Here is a 26,928-nt window from a genome sequence, read left to right on the forward strand (position 1 = left end):
CTGCAAATTAACTACACAGTGATACATCGCCTTCATTCAAATGGGAACTAGACAATTAAATGGGTATTCACAAATTCACACTTGGCTTGATTTGTCTGGCCTGCCTTGGGGACTGACTGGGATCCATGAGCCCATGAACAGCTGAATAAGATTCAAGCTCTGGGCACACAACCTTCTCAGTAACTTTGATTCCAAGAATGGTAAATAATAAACAAAGTGAAGGTCATCATGACAGAATCCAGAGGTAGTATCTTATGAAGCAATTTAACCAAGAACTTTTTAATAAGATGCAAATATCCTAGACCTCAAAGAAAACTCCAGAATCTTTAAAATAACCAGACTAGGACATAAAAGCAGGAACAAAAACAACTAGGCTGGATATTTGTTTAGTCCACATGCAGTAGTCTGCATGAAGAAAATAATGGATGCAAGCTGATCATAATAGGGAATATGAAACTCAAAAATCAAGAACATCTCCCAGCACCAACAAGTGTGCAGAGCTCATTAAACCTAATAAAAGCAGTGTAGACTTACAGTGGCAACCTTGTCAGCAAAAAAGAAGCAGCCTGCTCAAAATATGGGTGAAAAGACAGGCTAGACAGTGCAACCTTCTCTGTGATGAGAACAGCACTGCTGGTCAGTCTGCACTGCAGAAATCCCTACTGTCAGAAAAGATACCTTCTAACAATAAATCACTGAATACTAATCAAACTCAGCATGCCTCTCAATCACATTCAAAGCTACAGTTCTTCTGTTTTAGGTAATACAGTCCCATATCATATGGCTTATAAGTTATGACCCATAAGGAGGACTGAATGTACAAAGAGCTAGCATGTTCCAGTGGTGGCTGATGACCGATTAGAAATACAATCTCATCTGCCCTGCTAAAAATGTTCTCAAGAAAGAGTGAACAATGCTTTGAAGAAGGCATTAAATGTGAAACATTACTCAAACTACAACAATCATCAACTCAAGACTGGGAGGATTAATAGTGGGCAGTGCTAGAGGAAAGAGGACCAAGAAGTGGTCACACCAAGAGACTGGCTACACCACCAATTCAAATCTCATGATATCTAACAGCATCTCAAGTGTAGTACATGTTCAAGTTGTTAGGCAGCAAAAATAGGCTACCTGAAAAAGATTTCATAAAGCACAGGAATCTCTCTGGTCAAGACTCAGAATCTCAGATGCTTAAATCACGAACAGCAAGGTTTTGGCAATGTAATGCACAGTTAATGAAAAGTTTGTGAACTCCTGCATGAATATCCTCATACAACCAGGCTAGCTTTAGATGAGATACCTAAAAGAGTTGGTATTCCTTCCAAGAAGCCAATCTTGTCCTCCCTAGGGCACTGAATAATGGAGATACCTAGAGGCACACAAGCCACAAGATGGGGGTCAAAGTTCCTATCCCACTATGTCTCTACTATGAATTTATTTCAAGCTTGTTGTGAGTATGTCTTGCATTAGTATATATAGTCATAAATGGAACCAACCAGGTTCTACTTACCTGCCTAAGATGACAAGAATGAACTCTTAGCAAGGAGCAAAGGACAGACAGGCAAGCCCTAATGTACTGTTTCACACCGAGGCAGGGATAACAGGCCTCGTCCACCAAGGTGTAGCACTCAGGATTAGCCAGAAGGGCTCACTTAAATGTCTGCCCTTATGCCAACGTGAAATATTTTCATGTCTACAGATCTGAAACACAGACCTTGATGGCAGATGGAATGAAACCGGTGAACACTGAAACACCTTCCCTGTCTTGAAGGCACATGACCTAACCAACCAACCAAAAAGAACTTAAGCAAAGCACAGATGAAAAAGATATCACAAACTAAAACATAGCAAACAAACATAAAACAGTAAAAATTAACCAAACAAAACTAAGACTCGCTATTAAAAGTTAGTAACATGAACATTACTTATCAGTCGCATCACAAACATAATAAAGAAAGATCCTCAAATAAAAAAGAATAACCTATCATACAACATACCAAGAATAAAAATAATGTGAAACCATTCAAAAATATAAAAATAAAACCAAATCCATCAAAAAGCAGCAAGAAAATGATACCAACTCTAACAGTTAACAAAAAAAGTAATACTGTGCACCTTTAAAATGTGGCAAAACTGTGCAGAAGATACAGCCTCTAAAAGGATACAATAAGCAGTCCTAGCTTCTCACAAAAAAAAAATCCTGAGAAACAGCAAATGAGTTCAGTGAACAGTATATCAATTTCAGACATCCACTCATAAAACAAAAAAATGCAGCTACTAAAAGTCTGCAGGATTCCTAGTCTTCCCCAAAATTCTTATGTCTGAACAAGAGCAAGTAAATCCAGTTAAACACTGCATTCATTCTCGAGATCCACTCAATCACTCCAGGTACAGAACCTCCATCAAAAGAAACAAAGCAGAGCATGATTCGTAGGACTGAGGTATGGTTAGAAACAACTGTCCTACACGTGTAGGAGTAAAAAGTGGAGGAGTTGGGTCTATATCATATTATTGAAGAGGCATTACAGTGGATGACTCTTCAACAACACAAAGAGCAAACCGCAAATTACGCAAATGGGCGAATCAGTAATTTTTTTCCTCAGGAAAAAAATTGCTTGGCCATCAGCGTAAATTTACCCTTTCCCCATTGTAATGCGATCTTGGAGTTGGTATATTTAGTTAGGGGGGTTATAGGGAGGGTTGAAGCCCCTAACTTGGAGTTATTAGGTATTTAGTTTCTAGCTGAATCGGTGATTTTTTCCCTAGGAAAAAAATTGCTGATTCGGCCGTTCGCATAATTCGCGGTTTGCTCTTTTAGTGTCGATGAAGAGGCATTCGCTGTAATGCCTCTTTGATAATTTAATATACACCTGAGGAGTTCATACTTGCCCATTTCTGTTCCTTGACATGCAACTCCCTGATTACTGGCCTCTATAAGAAATCATTGCTGGCACTGTGTTGACATATGCTTGAGTCAACAATTCACAAAGCAAAGTAGAGGACAGGAATGTACAACAACTTACTCTAAACAAATGATACACAACAAAGCAGAGCAATCTTATCTCTGCTTTACTCAATGATCGATTAAGCTGAAGCTAAAAAACAAAACAGTGGATGATGATCCAAGGAGCTGTGCTGCAATCCAAGTTTCAGTAAGCAAGTCAGTTTCAAGCAGCATATCCAATAACACCTGAATGTGTGAGCTAAAGAGCAATGACAGACTATAATAGATATATATATAACAGATAATGATGTCAGTCTATAAAAACAACAGACAAAAGATTATAAATAAGTGAGGAAAGAAAAAAGAAGTTATATTGTGAAGACTGGGAGAAGATAGGTGAAGGCTGCCAGCCTAGCCAGATAGAATTCTGGAAATAATTCTGTCATCTGTAAATATGAATGTAAACCACAGGCTTGTTGTCTTAAATGGTAGAAATAGTGTTACATGTGGGACTGGAAAAAATGTAACAACAGTGCACTCTACTGACCAAGTAAAGCATATTGTGACCCTTTGATGTAAACACATCTCCGGCCAGTCTAGATGAAGGAATTCTTGCTATTGTTTTAAGGCCAGAATTAATGGCCAGAATTCATGCATAAATGTCCTTTATTGCTCTGGTTTCTGCCCAGAGGTGAAGAATGTAAATGTAGTTTCTGTTAGCCTGGGAATCCAGGGAAGTGTGAAGAATGATGTAATGTGAACCAGGAATGTGATTTTAAAAACAGAGAAAATATGAGAGCATTAAGCATTTTTTGTCTTGACCATCCAACTCATCAGCACTCTGCCTTTGCTCTATATGTATGTTTATCTTAGACTTGTGTTTTCTCAGTCTAATCTTTCTAGTTTCTAGCTATTTCTAAGTGTTTTTCTGTGATGTCAGAACTGTACTACTGAATTAATTTAAGTATTTCTCTGTGATCTCTGAACTCTTGACTAACACTGTGTAGTAAAAGGTAATGTCTTGTGTTTTTATTATTTATTATTAAACATTTTAAAACCTTTCAACTGTGGCTGTTTTGTGTAGAGATAAGTTAAGCTCTAAGAGTACATTGCATGTATATAGTGATCCTGTACCAAGTCACTCTAATAAGCCTTGATTGTTTAGTTATACTACCAATTGGATAACAATATTGTACAGTAATAACTGGACACCCTTTTAAGGGCCTTTGAGTAGCTGATAAATATTAGTGGGTAGTGGCAGCTGGTACTACCGTATAGTCTAGGAAAAAGGGGCACAGCTGGAGAACCTGTGCCAGCCTTCCCCAAGTGTGTCTGTGTGGTTGTATAAACTCTTTTCAAAGTGTGTGTGTGTGTGTGTGTGTGTGTGTGTGTGTGTGTGTGTGTGTGTGTGTGTGTGTGTGTGTGTGCGTCAGCTACTTGGGCAGGGACACGAAGCACTGGTTGCACTGAGAGGATGCTGAAGGTTTTAGCTTGCCCACTAGGCTGAGATCTGGAACCTATAACTGTGCCAGTGGGGAGTCTTATTGGGGACCTGGAGAGCAAGGGCGCAACCAGCCCCGGACTGTGATCTCTGTATGCTCTTAAGGGAAATTGCACTTTACTGTGTGTATTTGTTATTCTTTCCTCCTATATGAGATGCCCCTCACTGGTTTTAGTGGTGAGGATTGAGGCTCCTTGATTGCTGGGGCAGGGCATGGGCATCACATATGTACTCACCATAAAGTTCCATCTAAGTAGTTCTACTTTATTTGTCTTCAATCTGTAGGATACTGGCTCCGAGCCGGCAATCTTACTAGCATATGCTCCGAGCTCCTCCATTTACCCATAATACACCTCCACTACCTTCCAACCCCCAGATTGAGTTCGATGATCCTTACACTGATAATCCGACCTGAAAAAAAAAAACTTATGACCTATAACTGCAGCCCGCAGGCTGTTCACATGACAAGGTCCAGGGGAAGGAGGGAGGGACGGTTGAAGACAAATGAAGTAGAACTACTCAGATGGAACATTATGGTGAGTACATAACTTCATCTGAAGTAGTTTACTTCATTTGGTCTTCAACCTGCGGGAAAGAGTCCCCAGCTACTAAACTCCTGGGTGGCCCTCATGGAAGGATATTCCGGAGCACCGCAGAACCAAAGGATGCTCTCTTTCTAGAAGTCAAATCCAATTTATAATGAGAAATAAATGTATGAGATGAGTACCACGTAACTGGAGAACAAATACCATCCAAAGAGACTCTAGACAAGAAGGCCGCAGAAGTAGCCATGGACCCAGTGGAATGAGGCTTTCCCCTGACCCAGAGGAGGCATGCCTCTGTCCTTATAGATCTGAAGGATGCATGAAGAAATCCACCTAGCAATGCTGACCTTGGAGATAGGTTTCCCAAAAAGGGTTTATAAAAGGTTACAAACAGTTGATCGGATCTCCGGAAATTTTTGGTTCTGTGTAAATAAAATCGTAACTGTCTATGAACATCCAGCAAGTGGAGTTTGTATTCCATTTTGTTAGCAAAATTAGGAAAGAAAACTGATAAACTGATGGTTTGATTGATATTAACTGGTGATGCCACCTTGGGAAGAAAGGATGGAGTGGTCCGAAAGGAAACTCTATCTTTGTGGAAAATCATATAAGGAACTTTGACGGACAATACCTGCAGTTCTAAAACCCTTTTAGCAGAGGTAATAGCCAGCAGAAAAGCTGTTTTCCAAGATAAGAATTTTAGATCTGTGGTTGCAGCAGGTTCAAAAGGCGGAGTGACCAGAGCTTGAAGAACCATCGTAAAGTCCCATGGAGGAACAGGATCCTTGACAGGAAGGTGTAACAGAAAAAAACCCTTTGATAAAGGCTTTACACAGTCTGGAGGAGGCTAGTGAGGCAGAATTCTCACCCACATGAAAATGAGAAATGGCAGCCAATTGAACCTTGACAGTAGAAGAACTAGCTCCCTGTTGAAAAATAACAGCTAGGAAATCAAGAATGGCAGAAAGAGGAGCCATGAAGTGGGTCTAAACTCCTCTGAGAGGCTCAAAAGGAAAAACGTTTCCATTTACTGCGATAGACCTTCCTGGTTGAAGAGTTATGAGCAGCCACCAGAAGAGGATAATCCAGGAGTCCTAGCGATCATGGGAACTGGAGCAGCCAAGCTGTGAGTTTCAAACTGTCCAGGTTCAGATGAGGAACCCCCCGATGGGTGTGAAATTAGATCCTGAATGGAATCCAAGATCCAGGGCGGAGCTAGAAGGTGAGACCAAAGGAAGGGAAACCATACCTGGCGAGGCCAAAACAGGGCAATGAGGATCACTTTGCTCCCCAGTTGACAAGCTTTTTGTAGAAACCTTGGAATAACAGGTACTGGAGGGTAAGCATATAGAAGACCGGGAGGCCAAGCATGGACTAGAGCATCTCTGGGGAACTACCCCAGCAGGGGTTCAGAGAGAAAAGCTTGCTGCACTTTGCATTGGAAGGAGATGCGAACAGATCGCAGCAAGTCTGACCCTACTCCAGGAAGATCTGCTCCTCTACTGAAAGATTCAGAGACCACTCTCGTAAGGCATCAGAATAGTCTGACTTAACCTGTCCGCTAGAATGTTGGACTGTCCTGGAATGTGCATTGCAATGAGAAAACCACCGGTGGAAATAGCCCATTCCCACACTCTCATGGCCTCGTGACAAAGGGGGGTAAGATCTGGTCCCTCCCTCTTTGTTTATATACCAGACCACTGACATGTTGTCTGACTGAATTGCAGTGGTTCCCAGAGGAAGAAAGGCATGAAGGGCCTGCAACGCTAAAAGGACTGCCTTCATCTCTAGAACGTTTATGTGCAAGCTGGTCTCTACAGGGGACCACAGGCCTTGGACTGATCTGCCCGAACAATGCCCCCCATCCACGTTAGGAGGAGTCCATGGTCACTCTGAATTGGACAGGGGCTGGAACAAAGGGTCATCCCACCAAAATGTCCGGAGAACACATCCACCAGAGAAGGGATAACCGAAAGACTCGACTGAGTTGTATTGGATATGACAATGGAAGTTTCAACAGGGACCATTGTACAGCTAGTGTCCACTGTAGAATTCTCATATGTAACCAGGCACACGGGAGAAGCATTATGATCGCCGCCATTGAACCTATGGCCCTCAACACTGATTCCGCCAATAATAGATGAGAATGGTAGATCAGAGAGACATGCATCCTCAGGTTTTGTACTTTCCCCAAGGTCAGGAAGATTTTGCACTGTAATGTATCTATCCTTGCCCCAATGTAGTCTATCACCTGGACAGGATTTAGAAGTGATTTGGATGTGTTGATTGTGATCCCCAAATGCAGGGCAAGGTTTAGAAATAATCCCTGGTTTGAGAGAGTAGATGCCTGGTGGGAGCAGTGAGGAGCCAATCATCCAGGTACGGATAGACCTGAATCCCCTGAAGCCTCAGGTGAGCCGCTATCACCGCCATCACTTTGGTGAACACCCTGGAGGCTGTGGTGAGACCAAAGGGTAGGGCTCGAAATTGGCAATGATTGACTCCTAGCTGGAAGCGGATGAACCTCCTGGAGCTTCTGTGCATCTTTATGTGATAGTAAGCATCCTGGAGGTCTAATGAGCACATCCAGTTGCTCTCTTGCAGGTACAGCATGATGGACTGTAGTGTGACCATCCGGAATTTTTCTTTGGCTACTGACAGGTTCAGGGTAGATAGGTCCAGAATGGGCCTTAAGTCCCCCATTTTCTTTGGCACCAAAAAGAACCTGGAGTTGAAGCCCGATCCAGACTGATCTGGGGGGATGGTTTTGATGGCTCGTTTTGCTAGCAGCTTGGAAATTTCCTGTGCTGCCTCCCTTTGTGTGGGTGGTACGTCCGGGAGGTGTTTGGGAGATTTGGGAGGAATCACAAAGGGGATAGACTATCCTCTGGATATGATGTGAAGCACCCAGCAGTCTGATGTTATTGACTCCCATGCCACCAGGTGCAAGGACAATTGTCCCCCGACTGTCACTAGAGTAGAGCAGTCGGGCCACCCCTCAGAGTTGCTGTCCGGGCCTGTAGTGAACGGTTCTCGAGACTCAAAATTCCTAGGATCCCCACTGCCTCTGTGCCAGCGTCCATTCCGTCCCCCTCTGCCTCTAGGGGAAGAAGAGCACTGAGTGTCCTGGGAATACCGTGACTTCCGGAACCACATCTTCTTTTGCCCTCTCTGATTCTGGGAAAAGGACCTTTGAGGGTTCGAGAAGCGGATTCCGATGGCAGACAGTGTCTTCCCATCCTTCTCACTCTGGACTAAAGTCTCTTTGATGGTCTTACCAAAGAGAGTAGAGCCGCATAAGAGGCATTGGTAAAGGATGCATTGAAAGGTTCCAAAAACTGAAATAGTCTGAGCCAGGGGTTGTGCCTCATGGACACGCCAGACCCAGCACCCTAGCCGCTCCTTCAGTAGCATGTGAAAAGAGTCACATGGACGTGCTGGAGATTGCTTTCAAAATGGCCATCCTCATGGAGAACGAGTCCCTGCCCTCCTGCGACATGGACTTAGGGGGAGACTCTGCCAGCTCTTTGACCAGGTTGCTTTGGAGTCTCGTGACATGGGCCAGGTAGTTTAGCGCCCTAATAGAAAAGGTAGCTGAAGCGTAAACCCACTTCCCTAAGCGGTCCATCATCTGCGACTCTTGGTCAGGAGGATGAACCGAGGAACTCTCTTGAGCAAGTTCCTTCTTTGTGGCTGCTGCTACCAGCATAGCATCTAAGGGGGAGCCCTTGCTCCATGCTGGCCTATCTGAAGGTGGACTCAAGATCTTGTCAGGCCTTTTGGGGATTGGTTCCATGATGGGGATTCGTAGAAAGAGCAGGGGGGGGGGTCAGGGCGGAGTCAGAGGGAATAGTCAGGGGTCTCGATACAGCAGAGAGAACCCTTTCTACTACATCAAACGCCGATGAAGAACGAACCTCCTGAGGAACCAATAAGGAGGCCGGTCTCCCCAGGTCCGACAAGAGAGCTGGGCCCGAAGCTGATGGAGCTCCAAGGGAGGGAACTTGGCCTGACAAAGCTGGAGCCGAAGAAAAAAGTTCCGCTCCCTTGGGTCCGACACCCAAGCTCCGGCTCCGAGAGCGGCTCAGATCCGAGCTGGTCAGATCCAAAATGCTCCAGGCAGCTGTTGGTGTCAAGGAAGCAGGTACCATCAAGTGGTGACCCCCTGACTAAAGCCATTCTCGGTGGATGGATCAGAGAAGGAGAGATTGGTGTAAAAAAAGGAAGCAAACTCCCCCCTCCTGACAGAGAAGGGGCTAGTAAGACCCCCATCTGGATCTGAGTAAAAATGAACCTCCTTATCATTTTATCCATGCCGACTTTCAATAAGGACCGTGTGGACCTCGATGAGGCCACTGAGTCCGACCTTGTGGGTGGGGAATTGAGGACCTATACGGAGAGCGTGTTTTTTCCGACTCCAGGAAAAATCTCAGAGATCAGAGCCGAAGGGAGTCACGGATCCTATGCTGACTCTTAGCAGGTGAAGGGAGGTCCGGAGACCTCTTACATTTCTGAGGCTTGGATTTTGGCTCTCTCTCCTTCTCTCTGCCCCTTTTCCACTCCACTTCTGCAGGCTTTGAAATGGGAGGTTGAGTCCCAGCCTGGGAGGGAGGAGAAGCAAGGGCAAGAGAGGAAGGAGAGGTGACCACAGCAGCCACTGTAACTGAAGCCGAGGACGAGGCAGCCGCCTCAGAAGTGGGAAGAAGGCCTTTCAGGGCCAACTTAGCCTTCCTCTTCTTGATTGCGCATAGGTCAAAACCAACGCATATAGAGCAGTCGGTACTGAGATGGGCAATGCCGAAGCACATTACACAGAGTGTGGCCATCTGCTGGGGACAGCTTATGGCCACACTCAGTGCACCTTTTGAATACAGGCTTATCAGCCATTCAGACAAGAGAGGGAAAACAAGTAGCTTCAGAAAAAAAAAATTATCAGTTTTCCAACTTAAGCTACTCACCACACTCACACACAGAGGGGGGAGGGAAAGCAAGTGCACTAACCAACTAAGCTAAACTAAGCTAAACAACCACAACGTTTAATCACACGTAGCACCAAGCAAGGGGAGGAGAAGGGAACCTATATTACCACTATACTACAAATATGGAGAGAACAAGGCTTTCTAAAAGCTTTCAAAAAACACACTTACTACTCGGAGTTCGAGATCACGATGCTTCAGCCAGCCACGGCAAACGAGATCTGGGGGTTGGAAGGTAGTGGAGGTGTACTATAATTAAGGGGAGGAGCTTGGTGCTCGGAGCAGATGCTGGTAAGATTGCTGGCTCGGATCCGATACGGATCCTGTATCCCACAGGTTGAAGACCAAATGAAGTAAACTACTTCAGATCAAAAGGTTTGCAATTAATGAAATAACAGACCCAAATGAATTATATAAACAAGTCAGACAAGGAAAAAAGTTAAGTTATTACTGAAATAAGAACTGGATCATCAGATCCTTCCTTGCCAATAATTGGGACTAAAGCCACCAATCTTTATTCTGCTCAGTATCTAAAACTTTCACATGCTACAAGCCCTTCCCATTTATCCAAAATGATCTACAAGCAAGCTTCTTCTTCAAATCTCCTTTAGGATGCATTACGGTGGAGAAGAAAAGTACAGTTGTGTACACTTACCATAAATGTAGATGTTCGAGTGTATTCACTGTTGCAGTCATTACATTTGGGTTATCCTGCTGGCAGGTTGCCTCAGCCTGAATTCCAAAGTCTTGGGTCCTGCGTCGGTTGCTGTCACCTCTTCCCTGATGTCAGGTCGTCAGGGGAATAAAAGATGCAGCCGATGCCATTTTATTCAGTTTTTCTTGCCCCAGATGTCAGGTGCCCCCAAAAGGGTAGGCTAAATTTATGTAAATAAAACATACATGCACCAGAAATAAGCTTTACCTTCATCTATACGCAAATACACCACCTAGGTTGTATAGATTAGAGAAGTAAAGATAAGTTCCAGCAAAAATAAAGGGGATGGAGGGTGAGTAACCTGGACTGCAACAGTGAATACACTCGAACATCTACATTTATGGTAAGTGTACACAACTGTACTATGTTCTTCGTGTTTCACTGTTGCAGTCATTACATTTGGGTTGAGTCCCAAAGCTATGGTTGGGGGCTGGAGCTAAACAGCATTAGGAGTGGCTATGAGGCCCTGCAGAACTGCAGTGGCAAAGCCTGCCCTGGATTTAGAGTAAAGAGGCAGATTGTAAAGTTTTGTAAAGGTATGCACTGAACTCCAAGTGGCAGCCTCTAAAATGTCTTTGGTTGGTACTCCCCTGAGAAAGGCTGCAGAAGTGGCTGCAGCTCTGGTTGAATGTGGCCTAATGCCCTTAGGCACTGGTTTGCCATGCTGTGAGTAGCAAAAACGAATGCAGTGACCTATCCACTTTGAAATAGTCTGTTTGGAGATAGCCTTTCCTTGTGATGCTGTGGCATATGCCACTAGTAATTGCTCTTAGTTTTGTCCAAGTAGAGTCTAAGTTATCTGTACACGTCCAAAGAATGCAGAATTTTCTCCCCCTTGTTCTGTGGATTTGGATAAAAGGTTGGCAAATGAATAGTTTGGTGAAGGGCTACACTGGATACCACCTTAGGCACAAATGTAGGGTTTGTTCTCAGAGAGACCCTGTCTGGATAAAAAATGATAAAGGGTTCCACGGCCACGAGAGCCTGTAGCTCTGAAACTCGTCTTGCAGAAGTTATTGCTAGGAGCAGAGCTGTCTTCCAAGATAAGAATTTTATATCTGCAGTAGCAGCTGGCTCAAAAGGAAGTAAGGTGAGTTTTTCCAAGACATAATTGAGATCCCATGCAGGTATTGGCATTCTCCTTGGAGGCCTTAAGTTTTTGGCTCCTCTGAGGTACTGCCTTAATAAAGGATGGGAAAAGAGTGGTGGCTCTGTATTGCAATGAGCTGAAATGGCAGAGGCATGGATTTTAATTGATGAGAAAGATAGGCCTTTGTCCAGCATCTCAGTTAAGTATTGCAAAATCTGAGGAATATTTGGGACAGCTGTATCAGTTCCTTGAGCTTGGTTCCATGTGCAAAATCTCTTCCATTTTCAGGCATAGGATTTTCTAGTACTAGGCCTTCTGGCTTCTAAAATGACATCCATCACAGCTTTACTGAGAGGTGTGGTTTGTATGGCTACATTATCCGCCATGCTGCCAGGTTTAGGGTCCTGAGATGGCTGTGCAGAATCTGATTGTTTTGCTGGGACAGTAGATGAGGTATTTGAGGTAAGGTCCAGGCTGGGCATTGGGAAAAGTTCCTTAAGATCGGATACTAGTACTGGCGTGGCCAGTCTAGGGCAATAAGAATCATTTTTGGTTTCTCCTGCCTGACCTTTAGGAGTACCTTGGGGAGGAGAGGTAGTGGAGGAAAGGCATATACTGAAAGGTTTGTCCATTTGAAAGATAAGGCGTCCAACTTTCCAAGCTTGTCTGTGATAAGTCCTTGTGCAGAATCTTTTTAGTTGATTGTTTTGAGGGGAGGCAAACAGATCTATGTCCGGGAGTCCCCATTTCTTTGTTATCATGCTGAAGACTTGTGGATCCAGGTGCCACTCTTGGGGATCCATGAGGTTTCTGCTTGGTTCATCTGCCAGAGTGTTTTCCTTTCCTGGCAGGAATTGTGCCTGCAGATGAACTTGGCAAGTCAATGCTGTGTCCCATAAAGCCATGGCTAGTCTGCACAGGGGATAAGAATGAGTGCCCCCCTGCTTGTTTATGTACTACATGACTGTGGTGTTGTCTGTCTTTATCAGTAGTTGTCCTGGATGAAATAGGTCCTTGAAGGCTGTCAGGGCATTTTGAACAGCTAGCATCTCTTTTTGATTGATATGTAAATGCTTTTGGTTTGTGGACCAGATGCCCTGAATGCCTCTTCCTGCCATGTGTGCCCCCCCAGGCATAATCTGATGCATCCGTCGTTAGGCTCTGCCTGGCTGGGGGTAGTGAGAATGGCTGTCCCTTGTTTTGGTGACAAGCCTTTGCCCACCATCGAAACTCCTGTTGCAGGCAGGGAATTAGAGTAATCATTGTTTCCAGACTGTGGCAATGTTGTGTCCAGACACTTTTTAGGTACCATTGAATTTTCCTCATATGCAGTCTTGCATATGGAATTAGTAAGATGCAGGATGCCATGAAGCCCAAAGCCTACAGAATTTTTCTTGCAGATAACTGGGCATTTGTTGCCATTTCCTTGAAATAGGTAGTCAGTTGCCTTTGTTTGTCTGGAGTGAGATAAGCCATCTGGGCAGTTGTATTTAAGCTTGCACCCAGGAATATTATCTCTCGAGAGGGTACTAGTTTTGATTTCTTTCTGTTGACTGTGTACCCTAGGCATGTTAAAAGTCTCATTACAAACGTCAGATGCTGTAGTAGAATGTCCTTGTTCTCTGCTTGTATGAGGCAGTCATACAAGTAAGGATATATTTGGATTCCTCTGTCTGCAGTAAGCAATTACTGGTGCCAGGCAGTTTGTGAAGACCCTGGGTGCAGTAGATAAGCCAAAGGGCAGTGCAGAGAATTGGTAATGCCTTGAATCTGAGGAATCTTCTGCATGTTTGTCTGACTGGGACATGCAGGTATGCCTTTTTTAGGTCTAAAGTCACGAGCAAAGCCTTGCTGCCCAGCATGGGCAGAAGCTGCTGTAAGGTCAACATCTTGAATTTTGGTATATCCAGGAAAGTGTTTAGAATAGCTAGGTCCAGTATTGGTCTCCATGCTTGGTCCTTTCTGGGTACCAAGAAGAGTCTTGAGTAAAATCCTTGTCCATGCTCTTGTTGAGGCACTTGTTGAATAGCCCTCATGTCCATGAGAGCTGCGACTTGTTTTTGAGCCTCTGCCCATTGACTTTTTGGCAGGTCTGGCCAACAGTTTGCCCTTGGTAGGGTATGGAAATGAAACTTGTAGCCTTGAGACACTATGTCTAGAACCCATTTGTCCTGGGTTATAATGTGCCAATTTTGAGGAAAAAAGTGCTAGTTTTCCCCCTAAGGGTGCTGCCAGAAGATAAGTGCTTGGTGCAGGCAGGGGGAAGTCATTGGGACTGTTTCCTGTATGACTGTGATTTGTCCTCTCCACCTTTGGAGGTAGAGGCACTCCACTGCTTAGACCTGTAGGATCCTTGCGGCTGTGATCTGCCTCTAGGGCATCTGGATCTGCCCCTTTGAGATCTGTCTGAGACTGGAAAGGACCAATTCTTTGTAGGCCAGTGTCTGCTAAATCTAGGTGGCTGTACCTGTAAGAAATCCTTGATCGTTTGCATAGATTTAGCTTTGTCTTCCATTTTCTTTAACACCTCTTCTGCCTTAACACCAAACAAAGTATCATGTTCTTTTAACCAAGCATGTCTCCTAATGACAGAACCCATAACAGCGGCCCTGCAGGAGGCCTCCAGAGAATCAAAACCACATTGCAAAGTATGCTTTCCAACTTGTTCAGCTGCATGCAATAAATCCTGTATTTCTTTGTTTTCTGCACATTCAGAATTTGCCATCATTTTCTGTTTAAGCAGTGTCATGATATATTGCTGATATTTGAGCATATGAAACTGGCAATTTAAGGCCCTTATAGCCAAAGTAGCAGATGTGTAAATTTTTTCCCCCATCTATCCAGAGCCCTAGAATCCCTATCAGAGGGGGTAGGGTTTTTTGCAGTAGAAGCCTTGACCTCTTTTGGACCCTGAGAAATAGTTTCTGGGTCTGCAGTGGGGTTTTTGAAAAGGAATTTATGAGAGTCAGGGACCCTGTAGTATCTGTCCTGCTTAACAGGAGCTGGGGGTAAAGAGTCAGGGGTCAGACTGGACACCGAGAGCACATCATCTACAATGTCCAACACAGGTGGAATAGCTAGAGGCCTGTTCTGAGGAAGTAAAAGGAAGTCTCTGAGCCTTTTCTTAGATTCTGAAAAATCTTGGCTCTCCCAGTGGAAGTGCTCCCTCATGGTATGCAAGGTTTCCCCAAAAGAGTAGTCCTCAGGAGGAGAAGCTGAAGGAATTGATTCTTCAGCATCAGAATTCTCATAGGGGGGGAAGAGAATATTCCTGATCAGAAGAGGAATCAGAAGAAATGGAAACCTGATCTGAAGATTCATAGTCTGTCTCTTGCCTAGGCCACTTAACAGGAGGGGGATGGGAACCCCTGATCAAGGTAATTAAGTCTTCGGCCATTTTGAGCATCTGTTTTTTGGGCATGGAGGCCTGTCCTTGCGGCTGGTGAACTTTCTTCTTTGTCTTTAAAGATGTTTTAGTCTTTGAAGTCGGTTTAATATATAATTGTTTAGGTCTGAATACACCCTCAGAAGCCGATGCCTGCTCAGTGGCTCTGAACCCTTCTGAGGGAATAATCTCCGAGGCTCCAATACTTTGAGTTTCCTGCGGCCTGGCGGACTCCACGTGGGAGTCGGTAGCGGCCTGCGACTCTAAAGTAGCGGGTGTCAGGGGCTGCGAAAGTGTCTCACTGAGAACCGGTGAACCGGCGACTTGCTTAGGAGAAGCTTCGTCGTTGGTTTTGGACCTCGGTTGCCTGTCTTTTTCTTTGCGTTTTTTGCGAATTCCGGTAGTCGGATGGCTATCCGACGACACTGTATAATTAAATCTTCGCCCAAAATAGCTTAATGTAAAATTGTACCGAAGCTTAATAGTGTGTTGGTTAAATCTAGCACAAAACCGACCACTAGCAACGTTGTGGCCAGGGCCTAGGCAAGGAATACAGTAAGAATGAAAGTCCTTATGAGGTGTTTGCTTCCCACAAGAAATACAATTATTAACTTTTTCTGACATCGGTCTGGAGCAAGAAAAAAGTTTCCCCAACAGGGTACTTAGCTTTTAATGAAGACTTCGGATTTGAAACTCGAACACGAAAATCTCAGGAGTCGGCCGACCGGCACTTGCAAACTGCTTTTGCTTCGGGCACCACGCTGCAGGAAAGACTGAATAAAATGGCGTCGGCTGCATCTTTTATTTCCCTGACGACCTGATATCAGGGAAGAGGCGACAGCAACCGATGCAGGACCGACCCAAGACTTTGGAATTCAGGCCAACTGAGGGCAACCTGCCAGCAGGATAACCCAAATGTAATGACTGCAACAATGAAACATCACTGCGAAACTTAAAGCCTTCTAGAGTTCACTTGTTCTGAGGCAGGGGGAAGAGGGATGGGTGGTTGAGGATCAACTTGCTCATCCAGATCTACCATTCCAGATCTGAGATGAGGAGGCCCATTCTCATCAACAAGCAGGACAGAGTCCAAATCTTATCTTCCATCCTAGTCCTCCTCATGGGAATTTTCTACTACTAATTGCAGCTCTGAAGGAAGGCCTACACCCAGAGATCACACCCAGATTGTAATGTTTTTCAAAATTATTCAGTGAACCATGTAACTGCTAAATAAATGCCATCCAAGGAAGAATGTCTGAAAAAAAGCTCACAAGATCATTAATGCTGTGGATGAGTAGGCTGCCAGTACAGGCAATTAATGAATTATTGGTAGCAGAATGCAATACAACCTATTATATTCAATTACAAGGTGATTCTACTAACTTTTGAGACAAATTTCTTAATAGAAAAATGAAACAAAATCTTTTTCAACAGATTTAGATATGATCTGAGTTCTTGGAAGAACTCCTATCCCCCACACAACATGGCTTCCGTCCTTCCTACAGTACTAACACTGCACTTCTAACCTATACAGACACTGTGACTAAAGCTAGAGAATGGCAAATTAGTCTCTGCTTTACTTCTAGACTTGTCTAATGCCTTCGGCACAGGCTGTCACACCAAACTTCTACTTCAGATCTCCTCACTAGGTCTCTCTCAGCCCACTTTTTTATGGTTCAAAAGCTAACTCTCCAATGGGTATCAGTCAGTAAAATGGCAATCCACCTCTCTCCATGGTTCTACTTTAAATGGTCGACTTACCAGAATGTTGACTTGCATAACAGTGAGACAACAACAAAGGTTTAAAACAGCGAACTCCTGGAATGGCGAATTTCGCCTCCAGGAAACTAACCACTTGGCCACCACTAACGACCACAACACGATAAACAAATTAAACCTACCAAAGTCGGGGACTTTGCCCAACACACTCCCCCTACATAAATATACCAACTCTGAGATTGCACTACAGTGGAGAAAAGGCCAAAGGTTGCCATGGTGGCCAAGTGGTTAGCTTCCTGGAAGCAAAATTCACTGTTCCAGGGGTTTACTGTTTTTCTGGTAAGCTGACGATTTCAAGGGGAACCCTCTCCATACTTCCCAGTCACCACAAGCCTCTATCCTTGGTCCCCTCCTCTTTTATATTCTCACCAACACCCTCCACACATCCACACAACAGACCTCCCAAATACAATATGCAGATGCACATTTGATAACATAGCACACCTCCAAAAAATTACTCAGGTAGCTTTAACAGCCACTGAAACATAGCTTTGTAGCTCACAACCTCTGCTCAAATGCCCCTCCCCAGCAAAAATAAACTACTACTATTTTCTCCCAGAAATCCCTCTTTTGAAAAAAAAATTTGAAGCCCTCTCTCTTGATAATACCACCACCAAAGTCACTTCACATAGCAAATTATTAGAGATGATAGTGGATGATAATCTTCAACATGCATATACAAAACTGTATAACAACAACTAATCAAAAATTAGGGATGCTTTACAGAGCCAAAAACGTTCTCACCAGTGCAACTAAAGCTACACTTGCCACTTATCTCCTTCTCCACACTTCTTCATGGCACTCCCACCCTTACTAACCTCCAAGCATAACAAAAATCAAAACCTACACAATGGTATACCAAAGTTGCTTAATTTGCAGCAAATATCCCATTCAGAACCCATCACTGTAGAGCGCTAAAACATTTAAATTGGTTAGGACTCTCCAATCAAATAATACATACATAGCTTCTTACCTTCTATAAAATTATCTAGCATCCATCTGCTCGTCCAGCACTAAATACCATTCTACATAACTATGCTTCCATATGGTCATTATGATCCAATGACCAAAAACTCCCGTCTCTCCACAAACGTATGAAATCTGCTGGGCATTGTCTGTACTCATACCATGTTGCTAAGGCCTAGAGCTCCTTACCTGTACCTATCAGGTCAATACCCTCCTTCCCCCCTGTCAAAACCATTGCGAAAGACTTCCTAGCTAAAATCGAAAATCTGTTTCTGTTTTTTCTCGACAACAGAATAAACTATATCCCGAAATGTGAACAAGTACCTATCCATACCTTGCAACTCATTTCTCTCCCTACATTCACTTCTTTACTTCTATCAATTTCTCTCCAACTATACCATAAACCTGCTTTTCCACTCACTTCATTTTATTTCTATTTTTATTATATTAATTTACCTTTAATTTCTCTATAAAATGGATAACATTTCTTTCAATATTAAACCACTGTCATATAACTTGTATCTATTATTAACAAATGTTTATATATTATGTCTACTTCAGTATAATTATTTAAACTGTAGATGTTTTTGTATTATTTTTAAAGACTGCAAAATGGTTGTACTTAAAATATTTTGTAATACTTTGCAACTTTTCTCCCCAGGCCTCTGCTGAAAATGAACTCCTACCTAGCTTGTCTTTCCTGGTAACCAAATGCCAATTAATTAATTAATTCATGCATCAGCAAAGATCTAGAGAAGAACTGTGCTTTCACAGCATTATCTTTAAAAGGAGGGCTTAAGTAGCCTAGGAAAGTTTTTAGATGCTGAGCAGACAAAAAAAAAAATCTGTGGTTTTAGATCTGACTGCTGATGAGGATAGACCGCCTCTTCTCAGATCTACTAAATGCAATACTTTGAAATAAACTAGCCATAGTCACAACACAAAATATGAAAGTAACAGCAGCTATGAAGCCAAACAGCCATTCTGCATATTACCTACTATACAGCATACTTTGGAAAAGGAGACAGAGCTACAAAGGGCAGGATTTGGAATTACAGGGAGGAATAAGTATGACCAAAGATCGATTTTCATAAAGATCTGGAAGGTCACACCACAGCATAAATGTGGAGGGGAGTAAAATTGTCAAAAGGAAAATCTGCAGAGGTTAGGAATAGGATTAACAATATTCCCAAGGCAAGAAAAACTGAAAATTGTCTTGCTTACTGGCGAGGAATGTAAAGCAATAAGGGAAAAAAAAGGAAATACACAGCACAGAAAAAAGGAGGGTGACCACAAGGATGGATATGTGGAGGCTAGAAAGATGACAATGAAAAAGAAAAAAAAAATCTGACAATTGGGTAAACTCACAGGGGACACACAGTTCCTTTCCAGGGCCTTAAGTGACTTTCTCAGGGCTACATAACAGGCAAATAGGGAGGCTGTGGTAATCGAATTTAGGACTGTTGCAAGATCTAGATCTAACAGCAGACAGCCGTAAACCTCTTAACCAAATTGCCAGACATAGCACAATGGATACAATAGAAACAAAGAAGGGAAGAGCATCTTTAAGTAGAAGGTATAGAAGGAAATTGGACAAAATCACAAAGACGCATACAAAAAATGTTGAATAAGTGTTCACAGAAGACAAAGAAGGGAAGATATCAAACTGGAAAGGTAAAAGTAGGCCAGGTGTATCTGAATATATGAGGATAAAAAGGACAATCGTTTAAGGAACTTACAATTACAGTAGATGCATGGGTGGATCACTTCTGAAGTAATACTTACTATTGGGACTTCTGTCATAGAAGGCCTGATATCCACCAGACTTCCATATCTCAGTACCCTACCACCTTCTAGACATCAGCGCATATCCAGTACAAAGCAAATTTCTGCCCAAGCCATCTTCAGATGTTTCCCGTCCAAGGCTTAGCTGTGGAAAGTCCTTGACTGATTCCTGGGACAAGAACTGATCTAAACCAGGATCCATTCTAGTATGCTTCTCAGAAAGCACCAAAGGAGGTTAAAAAACCTTGAGAACTTGGGCTCCTCTCAGACTAATCAGACATGGGGAGACTTGGGGCTATGTGAAAAGGGGTACATGTATGAGGAAAAGTTGAAAAGGAACATAGGGATACTCTAACCCATTGCCAGGGAGACTCAGAGAATAGCACAGTGTACACAAAAGTACTGGAGCCAAAAAAATCACCCAAAATGTTTTATTAAAAATAAACGCTTTCGTTTTTACATGAAAAACTTCAACAGATCAATATCCTAATGCAGTAGTCTCTTTTAAGCCATCAGAAATCATGTGACTAACAAGCCCCCAAAACTGATCACTATGCATTTAAAGGAATATTAACCTCAAACCGTATAAGTAAATAAATTAGTAACCCAAAACTCAATAATGAATGTTTTGATTTTTTGAGACTGTGTATATATTTTTGGGTTTATTCCTATTTTATTCTACCTTAATTATACCATAGTTTTTATTCTACTTTTACTTTTATTGTTATCTGTACTGTGTTTGTATCTTAATTATCTTAATTTTTTTAATTAATGATTTTACGAGTTGTTTATTGAGTTTTGAGTTACTAATTTATTTACTTATGCGCTTATTTTTAATAAAACATTTTGGGCGATTTTATTTTGTTTCCACTACTTTTATTTACATCGTGGAGTAAGAAGTCTTACAACTGTTTCATTATTCACTATTCATATTCCTGGAGTCAGCTGGAGACGCTGCGTGCCTTGGGCAATATGTTCACTAGTTTCTTCTTGCTTGTGATTCAGACTCAAAGAATCAACTTGTACTTCAAAGCAACTTGTATTGCAACATTGATCTACTCAAACATCTACTATTATGATAAGGTCCTTACACAGCTGTACATCATCATATAAATCACTGTTGCAATGGTACTTAATACCCAGAAGATTCCCAGAACTTACAGGAAATGAGAGGAAGTCTAGTTTGTCGTGATGGGTTGCAACAGGGATTGCAAGTGGGCGGCAGCGAAACCCACCTTAGCCATAGAGGCAACGTCCAGCCTCTGACATATGCATAAACTGTGGACTAAGGACCAGGTAGCAGAATTGACTGTGCACTCACACTGCAGAAGAAGGACAGAGTGGTTGCTGTGCCTCTGGTTGTATGAGATCTTACATGCCATTTTGGCTATTTCTCATGAGTCGTGTAACAAAAGGAAATTAAGCTAAACAGCCATTTGGAGATCATGTATTTGGAAATTGGCTTTTCTTCCCTTCTGGTTGCAAGAAACACAAAATGTTGGTCTGCAGTCCTAATATTTTTGCCATGTTTAATAGTACCTCAGTTGTCTGTGCACATCCAAAGTATGCAAAATTCTCTTCCCTTGTTTTGAGAGTTGTAAAAAAATACTGATAGCTGTATGGATTAATTAGGGTAAATTCTGTTACTACTCTAGAATAAAAGGAAGGAATTGTACTTAGACTGACTCTGTCCGCATGGAAAAAAGCAGAAAAGGCTTTGCCTACAATTCTGAAATCCTCCTGGCTGAGGTAATGGCCAGCAGAAGAGCTACTTTCCATGTCAGGAATTGGGGGTGCTGTTCTTGCTGGTTCCAAGGATAGCTCTTAAGCTTTTCCAGCAGAAGTTCAACACCCATGGAGGAACAATTTCTATCCTAGGTGGTCTTAGGTGAAGTTATGGACTTAACAGAATGCTACATTTAGTTGGCTATTGCTGTGACACTGGAAACTAATGAACTGGTCACTTAAGCTGCCTATTTCACTGCAGGAACCAGAACTCTACCCAGCTTGAGCACCACACCTGCCTTATAATGTATTACTCTCAAATAACTCTATAGATCGAGTAAAACAGTCCTAGGATGCAACAACTGGTAAACTGAGAAAACATGATGTGATGACACAAACAATTTAGCAACCAGGTGTGCTCCTTTAGGTTCCTTTGGACATAGCAATTTGTAGGAGGGCTAGGTGTGTGTGATTTTTCCAGCATCCAGTCAGAAACCAACTAACTCTATTGTTCTGATTAAGTGCATTACTTATGTATTTAAGTTGGGCCTGTCTGGACACTGGAAACTAATGGAAGAAGAACCAGAAGACATTGGATCCATTTTCCTCTATACACCATCTGGGTCTGAGAGGTTGTAATCAAATCTATCACTTATGGAGGGAGCATGAGGTCCTTGGCCATCAATGGAATTGGAGAAAAGAAGCAGTTACCTGAAAGGACAATATACCTGCAGTTGCACTACACAACAAACTGTAATAGAGCTCAATGGGACAATGAAAGTTTCCTCAGCTAATTCACCAAGAGGTGGAAGTATTTCCTACAAGTATAGCTGCATGACTCTATGGCAAAATCCTCTGGTGGCCATCTCAACAGCAACATGGTCAGGACTGGAACCATTACTACACACAAACTGTCCTACTACTATTATTACTAATACAGTGATATTGGTGAATGAACACAAAGAAATAGTTACCAGAATGGATGGAAAATGGGACTTAATTCATAAACTAAAAGTTTGTAATTAGTGTTGAAAGAGAATCAAATTTTGGGGTTCCACTCTGGGGGAATTCAAAGCAAGCCATTAAGTGCTATTTCACCAGATTCCACAACAACAAAACGCAGATGACCATGCAAGCAGTATATTTTAACAAAAAAAAAACTGTAGTGGAAGGAAACGCAAACAGCACCTCCCCACACTCCCATAACTATGTATATATATATATATATATATATATATATATATAGTTCCAAAAATTCAAGATCAGTCAACCTAAATAGTAAAGGAAAACTTCTTTTTTCACAAAATTCATTGATATGACAGTTAGTATGTATGGGGAAAAAAAATCAATATTAAATGGTCGTTGTCCAGCAAATGAAGCACAAACAAATTTAGATCAACAAAACAAACAGGATTTTGTTTAGGGGGGCCTTCTGTGCCTAAAATGTGAAATTTATAGAACAAAGCTAGTAGTAATTTGGACATGGATGTACTTTCAAGAAAGAGCACAGAAAATGTGTGTGGATTAAAGTGAACTGAAAACCTTTATATATAAAAACTCATGTGTAATATACTTTAATAATGAAATAATTTTTTGTTTGTTTGTTTATCAGGGTAGGGTAGTGGCAGTGGTCTGATCCATATATATTAATTTCAACCACAACCAGGGAGTACTGCCTGGTTAAGGGACTTGGTCGGAATCACACACACACATTAGGCAAGTGCAGGATCAGGGAATGAAACCCTTCACTTCAGGATGAACCTCATTAACAGCTTATACAGCATCAATCATTTGCTCTAAGTGCATGACCTAGTTAAACCAACTACATATGTAATGATGAAATATCAGATACAGGAATGAAAATGGACTACAAACTGACATTTGACATAAAAGTGAATAATACTTTTCGACATGCTAATGGGTCTCCCAGGAATGTCCTACGCTTTACTACATCAAAATCTTCTGAAGTTACATTATTATTATTATTATAATTATTATTCCAGTTTGATGACCGGGAAGGTCCATTGGGCTCGAGGAGCCCGTTTTCAGTGGAGGCCCGGGGAGAAATGCTCCAACAGTACATAGTTACATGAATAATTACTAAGAAACTTTGCATTACTGACAAATAAACAGGTAGCATTCATAAAGAAACAAACAATTACAATGTTGTTTAGGTGTAAAAGACAGGCAAATGGCCTTGTGGCTAGATTTTACAGTATAGTTATATATACATAATGCAAATGAGCAAGGTTAGCTAGGTGAGAGGTTAGCCAGGAGTAAAAGCAGAGGAGACCTTGAGAGGTATAGAGTGAACAGTACAGTTGCATTTCCTGTTTGAGTAAAGGTGAGAATGAAGAAGAGTTTTAAAGTTTTCGAGGTTATCGCAGGTCCTAAGAGTGGAGGGAAGAGCATTCCATTTTTTCCCAGCTGGGCGCTTGGGTTTATGGATGGTGATTAGGTTTTGGTGGGTAGATCTAAGTGTTCTAGGGGAAGTATATGGTTGTAGGATATTGGATAGTGCAGGGCACTTGGTAGGTTGGAATAGTAGTCTATAGGCAGTCGTGATTTGGAGAAAGTCAAGTTGGTTACGGAGTTCAAGCCAGTTTAAAGCGTGAAAGGAGGAACAGTGATGAGAGGAAGATTTGGCTTTGGTAGCAAATCTGGAGATTTTATTGTAACATATTTCTAGTTTGGAGGATAGTGAGGAGGATAAATTAGTAAGCAGAGGGGCGCCATACAGTAGAGAGGTAAGGAGATAAGTAGTGGAGAGAGTTAGTCTGGTAGCAGGAGAGAGGAAGTGGTTGTTTCTATAAAGTAGGCCGAGTTTTATGTGGGTTTTCTTTATGTTTAGCTGACGTGAGTATTCAATTTTATGGTTACACCAAGAAGTTTGGCGGAGGGAGCGACCTCTAAATGGAGTTGTTATGGCTGGTTATTTGGAATACATTTTTATCAATCGTGGAGGACTTAGAAGGAGAGAATAGAAGGATTTTAATTTTGTTAGCATTTAATGAGACGCGATTTTGGAGCATCCGGTTTTCGGTAATTGAGAAGGCTGTTTGTGTCAGTAGTTGGAGATCTGTCAAGTTGGAGGTGCAGCAGATCAAAGTAGAATCGTCAGCATATTGAAAAATTTTAGTATTGGGTATGGCCTTGTGAAAGTCGTTTATAAAGATGTTGAATAGAACTGGGCCAAGTATGGATCCTTGGGGTACTCCAGTGGGGGTAGGACGGAAGGTGGAGGTGCCCTGGCCCCATTTGACAGCCTGGGACCTGTCAGAAAGATAGCTGGAGAACCAGGAGAGAGTTTTGTGGGAGAGACTGAGATTAGACAGATGATTTAGAAGGTGGGTGTGGGAGATGGTATCAAAAGCTTTAGATAAGTCCAGCAGAACTGAGGATACTAAATTACCGGAGTCATGGGCTAAATTGACAGTATGCAAGAAGGAGAGAAGGGTGGTGCTGGTACTATGTCCTGGGGGGAAGCTGTGTTGGGTAGGAGAGAGTAGCTGGTGTTTGGTAAGGAATGGCAAGAGCTGAAGGTGGATGCATTTTTCAAGGAGTTTTGAGAGAGGGGAAAGGATGGCTATGGGGTGGAAATTAGAGACGTTACATTTTTTGCCACCCTTGTGAAGTGGAAGAATATATGCAGAGCACCATAGTTTGGGTACATAGGATTCAAGTAGGAATCTATTGATCAGGATGCTAATAGGGGGAGCAATACCATCGGAGGCTATTTTTAAGAAGGAGGAGGGAATGTTGTTGGGGGCATTGGAGCAAGGCTTTAGTTTAGAGAGTAGTTTCTTTATTTGGTAGGTGGAGATGGGTTTGAGTTCGAAAGTGGGGGGGGGACAGGATGTTTGGTTGGGGTGGGGTCGAGGGTTGTTGTTGGTAAAGGTCTTGGTTAGCTCAGCAATAGAAGTGGTAAAGAAGGTGTTGCATAGTGAGGCAATTTCAAGGTCAGATTTGCTGGTGTTGGGGCAGGGATTGTTTTTAGTACCTGGCCTAAGGAGGAAGTTAAAAGAGTTCCAAAATTGTTTGGGGTTTTTTGCATGATTTGTTTACATTTTGATGTAGTGGGACTTTTTATCTTTAATAACTTGTTTTTTGGCAAATTTTCTTAGCTGTTTGTATTTAAGTAAGATGTCTGGTTGTTTAGTTTGGAGGTATGTTTTCCAGATTTTATCTCTTTGTAGCATAATCTTTTTGGTGTCTTTGGTAAGCCACGGGGTGGTCTTAGTTTTTTACTCTTTTTGTTCTTACTGGAGCTAGGGAGTTAAGGACATTTAAGAACAGTGAACTGAAAAAGTCAATGGCTGAGTCCAGTGGGAGAGTTTTCAGGGGGTTCCAATTGGTATTCCTAAATGAATCAGAGAAAGTAGTAGGGTTAAAGTTAGGGAGGTTCCGAATGTGGATGAACTGTGGGAGTGTGGGGAGGTGAGGGAAGCTCGATGGGTGAAGGCAGGGAGGTGGTCTCCTAATGGGTCTGGTATGACACCAGATTGTATGTCTTTACTGGGATGCGATACTAGGATCCAGTCTAGTATGGAGCTTGGGGGGGGTTGGTTTTGTTAGGTCTAGTGATGGTGTTAGTAAGTTGAGTGTAGTTAAATAGACTGATTGACATGGTGGGGTTAGGGTTGTTGATTTTGTTCCAGTCTATATTTACATCACCTAATATGTAGGTTTCCAGTTTAATATTTGAGGAGGCCCAGGAGAGGATGTCTTCCAGGTTGTTTTTTGGTGCTGTTACCTGGAGGAATATAGAGGGAAATGAAGCAGATGATTTTAAGATTGCTAATTTTTAGAAGGCCTGCTACAACTTCAGCATTATTGAAAGAAGGGATGGGATTAAGATATGGAGTAAAGGACAGCTGGTTGGAGTAGATTAGTGTTACACCGCCACCTCGACATGACCAATACAATCTAAGAAATAAACTAGGATATGGTGCAAGCTGAAGACAAATATACTGAAATTTGTATGTACATCAGCAATGATTCAAATAAAGCTAACAAACTTATTTTACAGAATGAGAGGGCCAAACAGCTATCTTAAGCTAACACTGTCAGAAAGACAGGACAATGATATAAGATCACACTTTGGTGCATGACATCTGAAGTTCCCTTCGGAATGTAAACTCAGACATTCAAAAGGGAACTTGAGTTTATCAAATCCCCAAGCAGATCATCATGCCATAAGACTTAATTAGCCTACTGATGTCTAAATATAGAACGAGCACAGGTCTACAACAGTTTTATAAGAGGCTGGGTGAATGAATGGAACAATTTAATGATTCTACGTCAACAAGCCAAAGTGTGTTAGCTGTAAATCCCTGTTTGGTAATCAGAAGGTTGCTGAAAATTCTTAGTGCAAGTAAATTCAACTTTGGATAAGCATTGGAGGCCAGTTATTTTTGTCACTGCATTGAAATGAATGTAAAAATAAGATTCTTGGCAGAAAAATATCCACCTGATTAAACAAACATACGCATTTTATCAATTAAAAAATAATTTTCT

The 26,928-nt window shown here is 42.3% G+C and overlaps 1 protein-coding gene across 1 annotated transcript in view; it reads right to left on the reverse strand.

Annotated features, from left to right (window-relative positions):
* The window catches only part of HEXD (hexosaminidase D), a 651,835-nt gene that overhangs the window by 86,544 nt on the left and 538,363 nt on the right, over positions 1–26,928 (reverse strand). The window lies entirely within an intron of this gene.

This window comes from Protopterus annectens, chromosome 10.part0 (genome assembly GCF_019279795.1).
Source record: "Protopterus annectens isolate FY-2018-M chromosome 10.part0, PAN1.0, whole genome shotgun sequence".
Lineage (NCBI taxonomy): Eukaryota > Metazoa > Chordata > Ceratodontiformes > Protopteridae > Protopterus > Protopterus annectens.